The 17,390-nt window shown below is 41.9% G+C and overlaps 1 protein-coding gene across 2 annotated transcripts in view; it reads left to right on the plus strand.

Moving 5' to 3' along the window:
- Positions 1 to 17,390, plus strand: part of CHSY1 (chondroitin sulfate synthase 1) — a 75,212-nt gene that overhangs the window by 35,790 nt on the left and 22,032 nt on the right. The window lies entirely within an intron of this gene.

Here is a 17,390-nt window from a genome sequence, read left to right on the forward strand (position 1 = left end):
TATAAACGTTACCATGTATCAGAGTCACCTGGGGGGCTTTTTAAAACACACTGCTGAGCCCCATCCTTGGACCTGATTCAGCAGGTGCGGGGCAGGGCCTGAAAATTGGCATTTCTAGCAAGTGGCCGGGTGGTTCTGATGCTGCTGGTCGGTCCAGGGACCACACTTTGAGAATCACAGGTCTAAGGTTTGGTGGTTTACAGAACAGTGAGTAGAAAGAGATTTTTGGGTTGTTTTGTTTTTAAATAAACTTTTGGCTTTAGGAGAGTTTTGGATTTACATATCTTTATCGCAAAGATAAAGGTCATACTTTATTCAGATGTCTTTAGTTTTTACCTACTGTCCTTTTTTTTTAATCTTACGTCGCCTTAGACCTCTCTGGTCTGTGACCGTTTCTTCAGCTCTCCTTGTTTTTGATGACCTTGACAGTTTTGAGGAATACTGGTTAGGTAGTTTGTAAAATGTCCCTCTTTAGGATTCATCTGATGTTTTTCTCATGATTAGACTGGGGTTATAGGACAGACGTGAAGTGCCGTTCTCCTCACATCAGGTCAGGAGTAATACTGTCAGCGTGACTTAGCACCGTTGATGTTGGGACACCGGGTTGGGGGAGTGTTAGGTCTCCTCCCCTTTCCAGAGTATGCTTTTTGGAAGGAAGGCATTAAGTGCAGCCCACACGTAAGGAGTGAGGAGTTACGTTCCCACAACCTGGGGTTGGACTGTCTACATAGATTATTTAGAATTCTGCACAGATTTGTCTTTTTTCTCCCATTTATTCATTCAGTTTTTAATTTATATCAGCATGGACTCATAGATACGTATTTTATATTTCGGGTTCTATACTACTATATTCGGTTGCTGAAATTGTTCCAGCCCTGACTGTTGGGAAATTTTTCAGTTGGCTTTCCTTCCCTTCCCTACCCCTTGTTCTCCCCCTCTTCCCTTCTTCTCTCTTGAGCGCTTACTCTCTGGCACTAGAAGGTACTGTAGGCTCATCTTGTAAACTTTCTGCTGAAATTTTCTGCCATTTTTTTCAAGGAGCCCCACTCCTTCTATTGGAAAATGGCATTAGAAACCAAGATCTGGGTGCTAGGTGTGCTTGCTGCTGTTGGGGTGTCAGTTGCCTCTACGTCCACTCATATGACAGAGCAAGGAAATTTATGTGTGTATACTGGCCCATGTATATATACACAAATCTCTAGTTCGGTGTAGAACCGCCTGTATCTATATGGAACTAGACTCATGTCGATAATGATGTCTCCAGGTCAGATCATCAGCACATGGGTTGTTCTAGCCGCCTCCTTTTGCTTGACTATAACCTCCCATTCGAGCAGTGAGAAACCTGTCTGTCTCCATCCACCATCCCTTTAGTTAGTTGTTCAGTCCCAGTGTACATATAGAGTGGTTTCTGAATCTTTAACATGTGTCCCCGTGAGAAGCTTTATCAGTTAGAGTACAGCGCTCTTGGACAGTTTCATTTGCCTTTAGTCTTAGTTTCTATTCATTTCCATACTTAGGTCAGCAGCCTTTTCCCCCCACTCCCCCCTGTGTGATTGTTCCGTACATTTGTAAAACTGTTTGTTTTGTCATTGGCTGCATTCCATCCTGGAGTCCCCTGACCTCTTCAATGACTTAAAAAAATTGTATATGTTTAGGTTCACTCTTTGTGCTATAAATTTTGATAAATTTGTTTTGATAAATATGTATCCATCATGTGGATATGTGTGTATAATGTGTCCATCACTGTATCCGTAGTGTCGTGTATCCTTCATGACAGTATCATACAGCAGAATAGTTTCACTGTGCTAAAAAATCCCCGGCTTCCACCTATTCAGTGCTCCTCCCCCACACCTTCCTCCCTCTAAGTCCTTGGCAGCCACTGATCTTCTTACTGTCTCTGTAGTTTTGCCTTTTCTAGAATGTCATAAAATTGGAATCATACAGTATGTAGTTTTTTTTCAGACTGGCTTCTTTAGTTAGGAATGTGCATTTAAAGTTCCTCCACCTCTTTTGTGGCTTGACAAGTCATTTCTTTTTATTACCAAATAATACTCCATTGTCTGGATGGTCTGCAGTCTATTCATCTGTTGCAGGACATTTTGACTGCTCCTGGGTTTTGGCGATTATGAATAAAGCTGCTATAAAACATTGGCGTGCATGATTTTGTATGGACATATGTTGTGAAGTCAGTTGGGTAAATATCTAGAAGTGTGATTGCTGGATGTGTGGTAATACTGTGTTTAGCTTTGTAAGAAACCGCCAAACTGTCTTCCAGAGTGTACCACATTGCCTTCCCACCAGTAATGAATGGGAGTTTCTGTTGCTCTTAGGCTCTCAAGCACTTGGTGTCGTCAGTGTTCTGGATTTAGCCATTTTAATAGGTGTGTAGTGGTATTTCATTGTTGTTATAAGGAGGAGGTTTTTCGTACCATATTTATGGTTTAGTCCAGGCTGATGTGCTTTTATTTGGTACTGTTCTAACTGTTTATAATTTGGGCAAGGGGCTCTTTCCATTTTTGTATTTCAATAATATTAAACTTGGCCAGGTTTGTGCTTGACTATAATGAGGATATGGAAAATTGTTGAATTGATCTTCTCAATTGGGTTTGATTTTTTTTTTTTCCTCCCTGTTCTTTTTTTGGTTGTTCATGTGCTTTAGGCACCTAGAATATTAATGCAGAGCACTTAACCTTAACGCTAATGGCAAACGTTTTCAGAACAAGTCTGAACAACTTACAGAAGATGATCACATTCTGTGTTTCAACCAAGGTGAATATTAAGAAAAGCTGAGAGCGATTTTAAAGAGATGTACGTGAATTGTTCATCATTTTGTTCATTCAACAGGTAATTAGTAAATGCCTTCCATGAGATGGTGGTGTAGTATGGCAGGGGTACTAGGCTGAGTAAACTTGTACCCATCCTTAACGTTGCAGAATTTTTCTAAAGGGAGAGACAGGATATACAAACTTCTGTGATTCATTCAATACTCAGCAAAATCAACACTTAGCAAAAAGTTGGGCGCTTGCTGTGTTTCTGGCACTGGGAAGTCAGAGGTGAGCAATGGGAAGGTCCCTGGGCCCCGGAGCATACATCTGTGCAAAGGCACTATTTCATTCTTTACAGCATGGGTTCTCTGTAGTACCAAGACAAAGTAGAGAGAGCTGTTAGCACAAAGAGCGGGAAGGTCTGACCTGGGCCTGTGGGGCAGGCTCTGAGGGAGTGTCTAAAGGATGAGTTATGAATTCAGTAGGTTGAGGCGGGGAGTGGGGAGATGAGAAAGGTAAAGGATAGAAGGAGCCAAGTTGAGGGTAGTCAGATAGTAGTGCCTGGGGATGTTCTATTATCAGCTTGCTTTCATTCTGATGATTTCCCCAGCAAAGGCTCTTATAGTGCTTCAAACCCCAACCCTTTCCCCTTCACAGGTAAATAAAGTGCCCAGTGGTATAATTCAAAGTACTTCTTGCAGAGACTGGATTTTTCTTAGATGACATTTTTACCATCTGATAGAAACAGCACAGACTAATGCATGAGTAAAAAGCATTCCTCTCCTTTTAGCCAGGCAGCGGATCAAAGATGAATAAGACAAGAACCTTACTTTCAAGGAGCCTGTGGTCCTGCAGGGGAGAGATGGTGTATAATCACACACCTCCGAGAGAAGTGGTACCAGCAGAGCCAGGAACAGGGTGTTCTAGAAAACCAGTGACAGACTGCTGGGGGTGGAGGAGTGGGTGGGGGGGAGAGGTCCACATGGGTGGGACTCAGCCAGAGCCTTGTTGACTGACCCAAGAGGATGGTCCCCACCTTACGAGGATGGGGCATCCTGTCAAAGGGAACAGTAGGTATGAAGTCACAGGGATATGGGACAGTCCCACCTGCCATGAAAGCTACATGTGGCTTAGTGTGACTTGGATGGATGGACAGAAGTGGTTAGTTTTTATTTTAGGGGCTGAGGGCATTCACCACCATGCAGCCTCTGCGCGGGGACTGCCTTCATGTTTTAACAGATTTTTTTTTTTTTTTTACCTGATTCCTGTAACACATAAACCAGCAGACCTTCATATGGAAAAAATAAGTCTTCTGTAACCTGCAATAAGGTCATTACAATGAAGAGATTAAAGATTTCCACAGTTTATTTGTTCAAGGGAGGTGTGTATGCCCAGCTTACATTGCCTGATCCGTCCAAGTGAACTTGTAATAAAAATCATTCCATGATGTGATAGAAGAAGTAGGGACTGTACATTTTCTTCATGATCTCGATAGTTACAAAACCAGGTGGAAAAAGTCAACGCAGATAAAGTCTATTTTAGTGGAGTTGAAAAGCTATGTTGTCGTCTTATCGAAGTTGTTTTCTGAGCTACTTCTGCTCAAAGAACACCCTAAAATATAGAGCTTCACCTCCCAAAATGAGTGGATCACAAAATTATCTTTTCACCTGAACTCAGAATTTGAAAAAGCTGTGGAAAAGGAAACGGAGTTATGATTTGTTTAGTGAAGTATAAGGATTCAGACTCACTCGGAGCAAATGAATTGAGCAGGTGACACCCGAGAGTTGAACTTAGCCAGAGTTCATTGATTCTAAGATGCCATCCAGGGGCATCGGGAAAGAAGACACTACCACCAAATAACTGTGCTGGAGTGCTTGCTTACTGGTAATAAGTCACACCCCAACTGCAGAGATGCTGAGATGTGAGAACCTCGAAATGGGGTCCGTTCTGTATTTCCTACTGCTGACCAGCCTATGGGATTATCAGAGTGCTGAGCTGTAGAATGAAAATCATCTGGGGACACCAAGTTGTGTTCCCCATGCCCTCAATTTTTAGTACAGTCCCTGCATGTAGTAGGTGTCTGGTAACTGAGTAAATACATAAATGGAGGAAGGGGTAGGTGGATGGACAGAGAGACGGATAGACAGATGTGAAGTAGGGGTTGAAGGTGGTTGTTAGCTTAGAGAAGGTTTGTGTGGAAAGGGGTTCCAGGCAGTTTAAATTCTTAGAAAAATTATTAAAGTAGCAAATTTGACAAGAGTCTAGTGTTGCTTATATTATGGTAGTAATAATAATCACAAAGATTTAATACTTAAATAAGTGCTTGACCCTTAGGACTTTACACGTACGAATTCATTTTGTCCTCATAACAATTCAAGGAGGTAGGTGCTGTTATCCCCATTTTACAGATAAGAAAACTGAGGCCCAAAGTTATACAGCAGTGACTTAGAAGGATGTAATAAGAATGCTGGCATCAGAGGGGCGCCTGGATGGCTCAGTTGGTTAAGTGCCTGCCTTCAGCTCAGGTCATGATCCTGGGGTCCTGGGATTAAACCCTGTGTTGGGCTCCCTGCTCAGGAGGGAGTCTCCTTCTCCCTCTCCCTCTGCCCTTTCCCCTGCTCATATGTGTGTGCTCTCTCCCTTTCTCTCTTGTGCTCTCTCTCAAATAAAATCTTAAAAAAAAAAAAGAATGCTAGCATAAGAATACTCTAAATCTGTTTACAGTTAGAAATTATTTTGATTTAAACAATTATTTTGAAAGAATTTAGTTTTCTATTTTAAAATTATGTGAGAGTCTGTGCCCTGGCAGCTCCCTGAAGGGCTTACTCAATAGACACTAAACATTGTGTACTTACCCCTTCATTTTTTAATGGCCTTTCAAACTTAAGTTTGCTCTGGCATTGTAGGCTTATGTTGATAGTATACGCCAGAAAACCTTTTAAATTATCAGCTCTGTGAGTTACGGTCTTCACCTAGTATTTTCAGCTCTTCGTACATCGTTTAATGTACCAAAGTATCTAAAAATTTATTAAAATTGTAGAGGTTGTACCTGATTGAAAATTGTCATTGTTTTTTTTTTTTTTTTAAGATGGCAGATAGAGACACAAAGAACTTGTGGGGTGAGGCTGATGCAGACTTTGCTATGGTCAGTGTCTCCCCGTAAAAGGGCTGTAAAAATTATAGTGCTTTTGTGATATAAACAGGCCCCGGTAAGTCTGTGTTGAATGCACATGGGGGTGGAAGAAATTCAAGGTGCCTGGTGACGTGTAGTTGCCACTCTGCACCGCACCCCTGTGCTTGCGATGCAGGACTCGCCCGTCCCTCCCCTGGCCTCTCTTCTGCAGTCTTCATAATTATTGTGATATTTTTATTACAACTTAGATCCCACTTTCTCATGACTCACAGAAACTACTTCTGATTTTAAGACTTAAGAAAATAGGATTTGAGATTCAAAGCAGTACTTTTCTAACACCCATGTAGGTGTCTTTGTGTCACTGCGAGATTGTTGCTTACATCAGAGGGCATTTTTTCTGTGAAATGCAGTGTTTTTGCATGACTAGAGTATGTATGGTCTCCAGAGGCTGATGTTGAGGTGTGGTCAGACCTCCAGCCTCTCTTCCTCCTGCGCGCTCTGCTGTGTGCGCCGTGCAGGTCCCCGCTACAGTGTGCCTGTGGCCATGCGTTTCAAAGACCTGACCAATAAAAGGTGCCATCTAATCGCACACTGATGAATGAGTAATTACAGTCCAATCTTAACGTTAAAAATGGAGCTCAGTTTTGAGCTTTTTTCCCCCCTTCCTTTTTTCCTTTGCATGCTTTTTACCGGAAGCATTCAGAAAGTTTTACCAGGGCTAGTGGGTAGGTGGGGGAAGAGAAATACTAGATCAGAAGTCGAAGACATGTACTTGGAGAAGCTTGATCAGCCTTTTAACAGCACTAACCTGTAGGAATCTTAAAGACTCGAAATTACCAAGTTGAAGGCACTTTTTATATTTTCTCTGTTGATCTTGCCATTTAAATTGTCTTAATGCAGATCAGTCACATGCCTGTACCAGCCTTGTGTGTCACGTAGCCCTGTATCTGCCCAACCTTCCAGTAAGCTGGCGTGTGCTACCGTGTACGTTCTAAACAAATACATGTGTGTATTGGAGCAGTTTCTGATTGGTTTACAGCCGATCCTGGAAATTAAGCATAGAAAATATAGAAAGATTTCTTTGCACTGCGTTTTCTCCTCCTTTGTTGACTTCATGCAAACATATTTCATTATTGTTGCATAGCAACTGACTTTGTGTTTATGATTTTTGTTTAGCAGTTTTTTTCCTATGGAACATTGAATTTGTATAACAATTTCCAGTCTTGAAGCATCAGTGATGAAGAGTTTTAGCTTAACCCTTTTCCCCTGAAACAGAAAAACCTACGTGGCATTCCAGGTATATATCCCTTTGTCATTTCTCTAAAACTCGTGTGAAATGAAGTTCTGTTAAAATGGATGGCATTTTCAGTGCTCTGAGTGTTCTCTTTAGTCACCTTCAATCTGAAATAGTTCTGCAGTCTTCCTTTCCTTCATGTTTAGACCTCCACACTTCGGGGGATTAGAAGCCGGTGGAGTGTTTAGCCATTTGTATTTGTTTATTGTTTTCTCATGATTAGATCCAAGATTGTGCATTTTGGGCGGGAATATTACCAAAGTGATTCTGTGCTCTTCTTTTATTCCAGCAATTCGTGACTTTGATTTGTTCTGTTATGGGTGGTATTAACACTGATCACTTGATTGAGATGGTATCTGCCAGCTTTCTTCACTGTAAAGTAACTTTCTTTTTCTAATTAAAAGCATCATTGTGGAGAGATGCTTTAAGGCTGTGTAAATATCCTGTTCCTCATCAAACTCACAGCCTCTAGTTTAGCAACGCTTGATGTCTCTTGGCTGAATACAGTATTACTGTAATGACTGCCAAATGGTGCTTTTCTAATTCCCTTCTTTCTGCTTTCACTAGTTGCAAGTAAGGAAGACCTTGTGTTTCCCATGTATCTTTTCATGTGTATGTTTGTGTGAGTGTAGACTCTTGTATTCCTGTTTTATTCAATGGGTTATAATCCTTTATTTATTTTTTTCCTATTTCAGCTCCCCCCCACCCTTTCCACTCACTCCCTTCTGGCAACCACCAATTTGTTCTCTGTATTTATAAGTCTTGTTTTTTGGTCTCTTTTTTTTTCTTTGTTTTCTTTCTTATATTTCACATATGAGTGAAATATGGTATTTGTCTGTCTCTGGCTGACTTATTTCACTTAGTATAATACTCTCTAGCTCCATCTGTGTTGTTGCAAATGGCAAGATCTCATTCTTTTTTATGGATGAGTAATATTCCATTGGATGTGTGTGTGTGTGTGTGTGTGTGTGTGTGTGCGCGCACGCACGCACACTACATCTTTATCCACTCATCTAATCAGTGGACACTTAGGTTGCTTCCATATCTTGGCTGTTGGGTTATAATCTTTTAATGTTAGTTTTCTGTGTTTAAATCATCCCAGATTCATGCAATGACAGCCCTTTCTTGCCGGTTTCTGTGTCTTTCTGACATGTCTCTGTCATTCTTGGGACGATTTCTTGCTTCCTGGCACAGCAGAATATTTCAGGGTTTAAATTTTTCTCTGCCACAGCTTTGCAGTCTGCAATTTCTGTAAGAGACCCTGGTTCCTTTTTACGAAAAATATCTAGAAGCCAACATCTAGGCTCTAGGTATGCTCACTGCTGTTGGGGTATTGCTGCTCCCACCGCTGTTCAGTGAACTAAACGGGAGAAAGTGTGTGTGTGTGTGTGTGTGTGTGTGTGTGTGTATCTGTGAGTTCACACTGATACCCCAAATCCCATTTCAGCACTAAATAATTTATTCTTTTTATCTCCCTTTTCGTATTTTTTATCTCCTTTCTTTGACAGTTGAGGCATCTAACTCCCGTTATCCTCAGATATATGTGCTCATTGGATAAATTTCCATTGTATGCAGTCAGTCTGCTATTTCTGTGACCCTTGCCTGCAGATAGGTACCTTACCTTCAGGCTCCAATACCCCGTGCTGGGCTACTGTGCCTGGCTACCCTCCCCACCATGATGGGACCCTGTCTTGCTTGACCCCACTAATGACTTTTACTTTCACTTCAAGAAAAAGGTGGAGGGTGGGCAGGAAGCCTAAATCCATTTTGAAATGGCCTTGTATAATTATAAGTACTTTAGGTAATATCTGGCCACATCACATAGCAACATAACCCCTCTTTTTTTTTTTTTTTTAAGATTTTATTTATTTATTTGACAGAGAGAAAGACAGCCATCGAGAGAGGGAACACAAGCAGAGGGAGTGGGAGAGGAAGAAGCAGGCTTCCAGCGGAGGAGCCTGATGTAAGGCTCGATCCCAGGGATCTGGGATCACGCCCTGAGCTGAAGGCAGACGCCCAACGGCTGAGCCACCCAAGCGCCCCTATAACCCCTCTTTTAAGAGGATTTCTAGGGGTGCTTGGGTGGCTCAGTCGTTAAGCGTCTGCCTTCGGCTCAGGGCGTGATCCTGGAGTTCCGGGATCGAGCCCCACGTCAGGCTCTTCTGCTGGGAGCCTGCTTCTTCCTCTCCCACTCCTCCTGCTTGTGTTCCCTCTCTCACTGGCTGTCTCTCTCTCTGTCAAATGAATAAATAAAATCTTAAAAAAAAAAAAAAAAAGGATTTCTAAAACCTGTTGGTAAATTTAGTAAAATAGTATTCCTGTTTCGATAATACGTTCTTTGAAGATTGATTTTTTTTTTTTTTTTTAGTGTTTCTTTACACCAACTGTTTGACTTGGTTTTTTTTCCTAGTAGATTGGGTCTTGTCTTAACCATATCTGTATTCCTCTTAGAGACTTCTGTATTAGGCACTTAAATGTTTGATAAATTAGCATAGATAGGGAATACGATAGCAGTACCTTGAGGTGTAAGAAAAGTATTCTGTTAACATTGAAATGAAATATTGTATAAAGTGTTAGAGTGTATAGCTCTTGACAGCCAGCCAGCATCATGAGTTGTACTCTTAAAATTGGAATGAATAATTTTTAAAATACTGTTGTTAGTTGGCAAACTTGAGAAGCACTTGGTGATACTAATTCTTCCCATTCTGAAGTTTTATATGGGTGTAACTCTTTCCTCTTCTTTTAGCCAAAGATTTTTTTTTGTTTCCAAAAAATGAGGTATAGAAGAAAAGCCTTTTATTCCCATTTTAGGTAGTGAGTGGTTTCTTTTTCTTTTTGACTGTAAATGCTTTGTTAATATAAAAAACATTTGTTAGGAGTGGATTGTTTCCGAGAAATGGACTAGACTAGATTTGTTTCAGATAGCCCATTAGGATTTCACGCCCCCCCGCCCCACCCCGAATTTTGTCTCTTTGCTTTTGGTTTTGTTTTGTTTTGTCTGATCTTGTTGCTTTTGACATAAAATGTTGATTTTAGAATCAGGTTTCTCCAAAAGGGTATCCAGGTTTGTGCTGATCTGCAGCTGTGGTGCTGGGTAGTAGCCAGAGAATAAGTGTGGCCTAAGGCCCCAGTACGCTAATGGGGCATCAGGTTTGGGAGAGGGAGAGACATCGTTACAGTGACACAGACGGGGATATCAGAGAGTATAGTGCAAACTCGTATGCATTTTTAAAAGTAAAAATGAGAGAAGAAATTTAATATTTATTGGAGGACTGCTTTGGGCTACGCCCCCAGACTGTGGGACTGTGCATTCTTCCTTCCCCGCCCTTAGGGTCCTTCCATGTGCAAAAAAATGAAAAAACTCCATTTGTTTTCTCATAGGTCGTGTAGTACATTTTAGTCCTTGCTTCTTTTCTGTAGCCAGTTTATTGATGTGGTCTAACACCACTCTCTTTTCTAGCTTCCGTAATACACTAACTTATATAGGGTACCATATTCTTTCAGTGAATAATGTGATAACTGTTTATTTTCTGAAGTGTTACTTATATGCAGTTAGCCCACATACATGCTTCTGTTCCAAACTGTTGTCATAGGAAACCAATCTCAATTGTGACCCCAGCACTTAGCTGACCTCCATCTTCAGAGCCTGGTGAATTCATAAACCAGCTGATGACAAGCTGCTTACTTCTCCACCCCCCTCCTATCCACCACCCTGTCTCGTGGCTTAGTTGCTTTCTTTCATGGACTATATGACTCTTTAAAGACAAACACTTGGGAATTGGTGCTCCTGCTGCTTTGAGCCTGGTTGAGTTTTCCATTGTCTGTCTATAATCTCATGCCTGGCATGTGGGTCTGACCATGCCCTTGTGGCCTTGGTCTGCTTCCTGGATTGTACCTTTTTGCTCAGAGACTGCCTATAGGAAGGAAAGAGGGTAGGCTTGGGTTTGGGTTTGAAATTAAGCTTCTCATTTAGTTATACAAACACTGTGTAACAACGATCAAAAATCAAATGCCCTTAAATACTATTATTTTAACAGTGGAACATATTACTAGCTATAGGTACTTGAAATAGAAAACAAAACTGTACCAGGGACATGGGAGACAGAGCAAATTATTATGAAACTATCATCAAAATTAAAGGTCTCCACTGTGAGCAGAATAAGTGTAGATGGGTTTGTGTATCTGAATTTCAGAGTGGCTGGTACTAATAGTTCTCCATAGAAATGTCAGATTCCTAACGTTTTGTTGGCACAGGACCCTTTAGGTTTGAATATGTATCTTTCAGTGAGTAGCTAAAATAGTATCAGGTAAAGCTATATATATATTTTTTTCTACTTATCAGGAAGCTTTGTAGAATCCATGTAGATTGATGACCACTTTATATTAAGGGGAAGGGGCGCCTGGGTGGCTCAGTCGTTAAGCGTCTGCCTTCGGCTCAGGGCGTGATCCTGGCGTTCTGGGATCGAGCCCCACATCAGGCTCCTCCGCTGGGAGCCTGCTTCTTCCTCTCCCACTCCCCCTACCTGTGTTCCCTCTCTCGCTGTCTGTCTCTCTCTCTCTCTCTCTCTGTCAAATAAATAAATAAAATCTTTAAAAAAAAAAAAAGGAGGAAATACAGGAACCAGTCTTTTTCTTGAACAGCTGATGAGTATGCTGGTTCTAGTAGTACATTCTGGATTTTTTTCCCTCTGAATCATTGTGTGTATGGTGGTAATTTAGTGACGAGGAGGTACTGTAAATTATTGGTTATAATAAATTGATGTCATGCTCACAACACAGCAGGCAAAGAAGGATGAATTAGAGACAGAAATAGTAACAGGTTTTTGTCCAGGAAACCTCAAAGAATATAATGAAGTATTGCCATGTTGATTATTTAAAAAAAAAAAGAAAGAAAGAAAGAAAAGGGAAAAAAAGAGCCAAGATAAAATATTGAAACCTTTGGCTTAATAAAACAGATTATATAGATCAAAAGCTTCTTGCTTTATACTGCTAAAAATTTCTTTGAATTTATTTTTGGGTGGATGGAGTATGTAGTATTGCAAAAAAACCATCACTATCATTTTAATCTCTCTTTTTGGTAATTCTTTTAGATTTTGAAATAATTTTAGCCTTAGAACAATTTCAAGACCAGTACAAAGATCTCCCATATGCCCTTCATCCAGATTTCCTGAATGTTAACATTTTCCACATCAGCCTTACCATTTTTCTCTATCTGTATATATTATTCTTTCTTGAACCATTTGAGAGTAATTTGTAGACATAATACTATTTTTTGCCCCTAAATGCTTCAGTGTGTTATTTCCTAAAAAGGACACTAATTTATATAAACACAGTGTGATCATGAAAGCCAGGAAATTAACATTGACATAATACTATTATCTAATCCACAGACTTTAATAATCACCAGTGTCCTAATAACATCCTTGATAGCAAAAATAAAAAAGCAAACTAAAAACAAAACCAAAAAAATACCATCCAGAGTGCAGTTCAGGGTCACATACAGCATTTACTCAACATGTCTTTTAAGTGTCCTTTAATTTTGACCTCGTTTTTGCCATTCATGACCTTGACATTGTCAAAAAGTACTGGCCAGTTATCTTGCAGCATCCCTTAGTTTGGGTTTATCTGCTGGGTCCCTGGCTAAGTGACGTGTGTCCTCCTTGGTGCGTCATATCAGGAGGCACTCGATGTCATTATGACTCCAGTGGGCAGGATTAACTGATCTCTTGCTAAGTCTCCATTGTAAGATTACTGTTTCCCCTTTTAATTAATACGTCTTTTATGGGGACATCTCTTGACAACCATCCTATTCCTCCTCTAGCGGCCATCCACAAATTTTAGCATCCGCTGACGATTCTTACCTGAACTGATGATTCTGTTTGTCAAATGGCGGTATTCTTAACTCTACCGGAAGGTAGTTTTCATGCCCTGCAGCTTTATACAGGGGGCTTATAGAAATTGTTTACTTTCTTAGAAGTAGTTTGAGTGACTCTAAATTTGGGAAGCCTTTGTATTGAAATTAAGTGGTGTCTCTCTTGTCCTCTGTTGGGTGTATGTCCCTCCACCCTTGCAACGGGTGGAGGTGGTGTGTGGCCTAGGGGGACTGTGGACAGGATCTACGGAGTGCCTTCTGGGTGCCTGCTCTGCTGTTCTGTATCCTGCCCCCTCCCCACTTGGCTCTGGAACCCAGAACTTTCCACTTTAAAGCTTGGATTTAGGTATACAGTTCTTAGTACAGTGAATCTGTGGCTGTTTTCTTGTTTCCTTTACTTTCCTTTACCTGAAAATAGCTGTTACTGAAACCTGTTATCACATACTTTTTCATTTTTATATGTTAAGTGATGCTGTTAATGTTTTCTTCTAGAAACAAGTGGCCTTTCTATGCAGTGCAAAATAGATTTGGAAAAAAAAAAAAAAAAGGAATCTAGGTCTATGTGTAATATAAATGTGGACCATGGCATTTCCCCATGAATTATAGCTGATTCGTGCTGGTAGGAAAAAAAGCCATCTAAAACACAGAAACAACCTGTGCCACTTTGTATTTTTTTTTTCCTTATTTGATTTCCATTTAAATAGCTTCTTTTTAATTGTTGGTCCTCATTTTATAATCTTTATCCTTTATCCTTAACTACTGTTCCAAAATTCTCAAACATGCAAACTACTATTTATAAATCAACCTTAAAAAAAAAAAAAAAAAGAGCCAACACCCTAAATTGGCCTCCCCTTGTTCCATCTGTACCAGTGAGTGCTGCCAGCAGTCACCGATGTCCTGGTCCTTCACTGCGGTCTGTGCCTCTAAGTCTCGGGCCCCGTTTTCCCCTTCCAGACCTCTGCCTCCTTCCTCCCTGGCAGGCTGGGTAGGAGAACTTGTCAGAAGCAGTCTCTGAAGTTGCTAAAACTCATGGAATGCAGTCTGCCCGTTACATTAGCTCAGATTGAAAGCTCCAGTGTAAGCAGAGGGCTGAGCCTTGTCCTCTGCGGCGGTGATGGGCCCTGCTGGCTTGCTGCTGCCTTGAGAGCACATCTGACCCCTCGTGTCACTGCTAGGCAGGCATGAAGGCAGCTTCCAGTTCTCTCTTTCGGACTCAGCTCAGGAAAGGTCGAAGGTGACAATCTTCCTTTCCTTCCTTTTCATCTGGTTAGCCTGGTCTCCCTGAGAACATCCCTCAAATAAAAAGGAAAGGGCAGTCCCTACCATTCCAGGGCCACCAGAGCTGCCAGGGAACGCCTGTCTGCGTTTCTTCCCTGCCGCTGGTACTTCTGACCTCTTGTCATCTCTCCATCCTGTGACTCACAGCTGTAACCTTCAGCTGAGATTTAGCTCCTCTGACTTGGTGCCCTCCGGCCTGCCCTTCCCGCTTGCCCCATGGTCTGCTGGAAAGGAGCCCAACTACTCCACTCATTAAATGCAGCAGGTTGGCCCCAAAAGGAAGTTAAGGATTGAGGCTGGGCTTGCTCACCTACCTTGTACCCATTCTTAAGCATCTTTCTTACGTAATGCTTTCTAGTCTGTTTGTCCCCTACCTTGTTCCATAGGATTTGAGAGATGGCCCTTCCTGCCAGAGTCCCTGCTTGTCGGTGTTCATGGAAGGGGTGAGGGGGGGAGTAGGCAACGCTGCCTGAGATCCCTTTGTCCAGACACCAGCCTCATCATATTCTTTATGTGGTAGGTTTTGCCAGGGATGTGGATCAGAATCCCAGATCATGGAGAATCCGTGCGCTGTGAGAAGCATAAAGGAGATTGATCTTCTCTCTCCTGATAAGCTCTCCTGACACACACAGCTCCCTTGTAGGCACACCTGGGAGACCCTGGGAGGGAATGGGATATTGTGTGACAGAAAGTGCATGGGCCCTTTGTGGCCCAGAGACCTGGGCTGAGTCCCAGGGAGGCTGACCTTTCCTGGAGATTGACATGTATGGAGAGTGGGAACCTGCTGGCCCAGCCACAGAGCTGCCACGGAATTGGGCCTGGTGGTGGTGGCAGCGGCTGGAATGTGAGGGGACCTAAGAGTTCTACGGAGAAGTTCTTTTGGTGGATTGAATTATTCCCAGCAAGCCAGCAACATGACTGGGCTCTGTATTTGATAGAGCACCCCAGCAGGCTTGGAGGAAGGTAAGGCTGGGGGCAGGGAAGATAGGAGGTTTGTGCCGCAGCCAGGTGAGTAAAGAGGAGGGTCAGAATGATCTCAGAGCCTTGCCAGTGGGCTGTGGAGGGTGGATGCTTCGGAAAGACTCAGGGACTGCATTGCCCAGAACCTGGTCACTGACTGATTTGGGGGTGCAAGTGGGAGGCAGGGAGCAGCCAGTTGCCCTTATCAGTGCCTGGAGAACAATCTTCAAATGATTCTTCAAGTCTTGTCCATACTATTAATTTGCCCTAGATCATAACCCTGAAAGGGATTTTCATGTTTAGCCCCCTTATCTCACAGTTAAACTGAGACTTCCTTAAGGTCAGAGCCGGCTGGGTCTCAGTGCTTTCCACGCATCGTACTTACCATTCACATTCGGTATGACAGCACAGCAAACCCTAATCTTATTTTATTTTGGGGGGTTGGGTCACAGGATTTTCTTTTTCATTGAACACTACATCAAAAACTAATATAGTATTTTTTTTGTTGAAATGTCTCATTTTTTTTTTTTTTACCTTGAAGCTCATAAAAATCAAAATCAAAAAAGAATTCTAGAAGTAAGCTGGCTCATGAAATGACTCCAGTGGTGAAAACGTATCTTATTCCACCTAGGTCGTCGCAGGAGTGATGAGGAGTATTTGGAATTAAAAACAGTTACTTGAGGCTGTAGAGTGTCAGACAGCGGTACAGCTCTGCCTGGTGTGTAGTGGGTAGACACGGAAGACTTGTGTGAAGTCAGTGGTGTGTATGAAGTCAGTTTTTCTTGTACCTTATTCACAGTGATGCTTCCGAGAGCTTTTGTGACTCATTCATATCTAGTTGCTGATGCAGCTGGAAAGCTGGTTAGAAGCAGGGATAAAATGAACGTAGTCCGCTGGTTCGTGGTCTTTGAGGGTTCTATTTTGGGGAGCGCTGTGTCTGTTTTTAGTTTCTTGAAACTGCCTTTTATGCACAAAACCGAAGTAGAATGATTGTATACCACAAAGTATAAGGCATGCAGAATTTGATTCATCGTGTTTTCTGCTTCTGGTGTTATTACTTTCAGGTTTTTAATTTAGCTTGAATCAAATATGTTGGGTTTTGAACAACTTACATAAAATTTTAACTTTGAAATTACTTTTTTTGAAGGAGTTTTATTAGCACTGAAAAGATAGGAAACAAGGTGTTGATTTCTTTCTTTTTTTTTTTTTATTAATAATGATTTTTTATTATATTATGTTAGTCACCATACAGTACATCCCCGGTTTTCGATGTAAGGCTCGATGATTCATTAGTTGTGTATAACACCCAGTGCACCATGCAATATGTGCCCTCCTTACTACCCATCACCGGTCTATCCCATTCCCCCACCCCCCTCCCCTCTATAGCCCTCAGTTTGTTTCTCATAGTCCATAGTCTCTCATGAAGGTGTTGATTTCCACAGACGTAACGGGGTGTGTTGGGGGAGACACAACCTAACGCTGGTCGAAAGTGGTAGGTCTGGGGGCAGGGAGCAGGGAGCAAGGACACATCAGCTGTACCCGGGAAGGTGAACCACGTGGGGGAGAACACCGCATTTAAAACACGTTTTGTTTAGAAAGAGTCTGCACGCACCTGGCCTTAATCCATTAGTGGGAGCGCTGTAATGGTGAATGGCCCTCGGTCAGGGGTCAGTGGGTTTTTTCTTTCAAGGGCCAGGCAGTAAATATTTTAGGCTTTGGTGAGACATAAGGTCTCTGTCTCAACGAAAGCAGCCAGAGACAACAGCTAAGCAAAGGCGCATAGCTGTGTTCTAATAAAACATTTAACAAGTAGCAGGCCAATTTCAGAGTTTGGCCCCAGGGACCAGAGTTGCTGACCTCTGCTCTAGTTGTAGACATGAGGGTTTTGGTTCCTGAGTCTGCTCTTACTCTCTATTTCCTTTTCGGTTCAGCCAGTTTCTCAGAGCCCTTTTTCCCCTCTGTAAATTGAGAATAATACATTTGACCTTTGAGCAATTCAGGGGGTTAAGGGCACCCTAACTATCCAAAATCCACGTGTAGTCAAAAATCCGTGTATAACTTTTAACTCCCCCAGAACTTATTGTTAAC

This window comes from Ursus maritimus, unplaced genomic scaffold (genome assembly GCF_017311325.1).
Source record: "Ursus maritimus isolate PB19 unplaced genomic scaffold, ASM1731132v1 scaffold_27, whole genome shotgun sequence".
In the NCBI taxonomy this organism is placed as follows: Eukaryota; Metazoa; Chordata; class Mammalia; order Carnivora; family Ursidae; genus Ursus; species Ursus maritimus.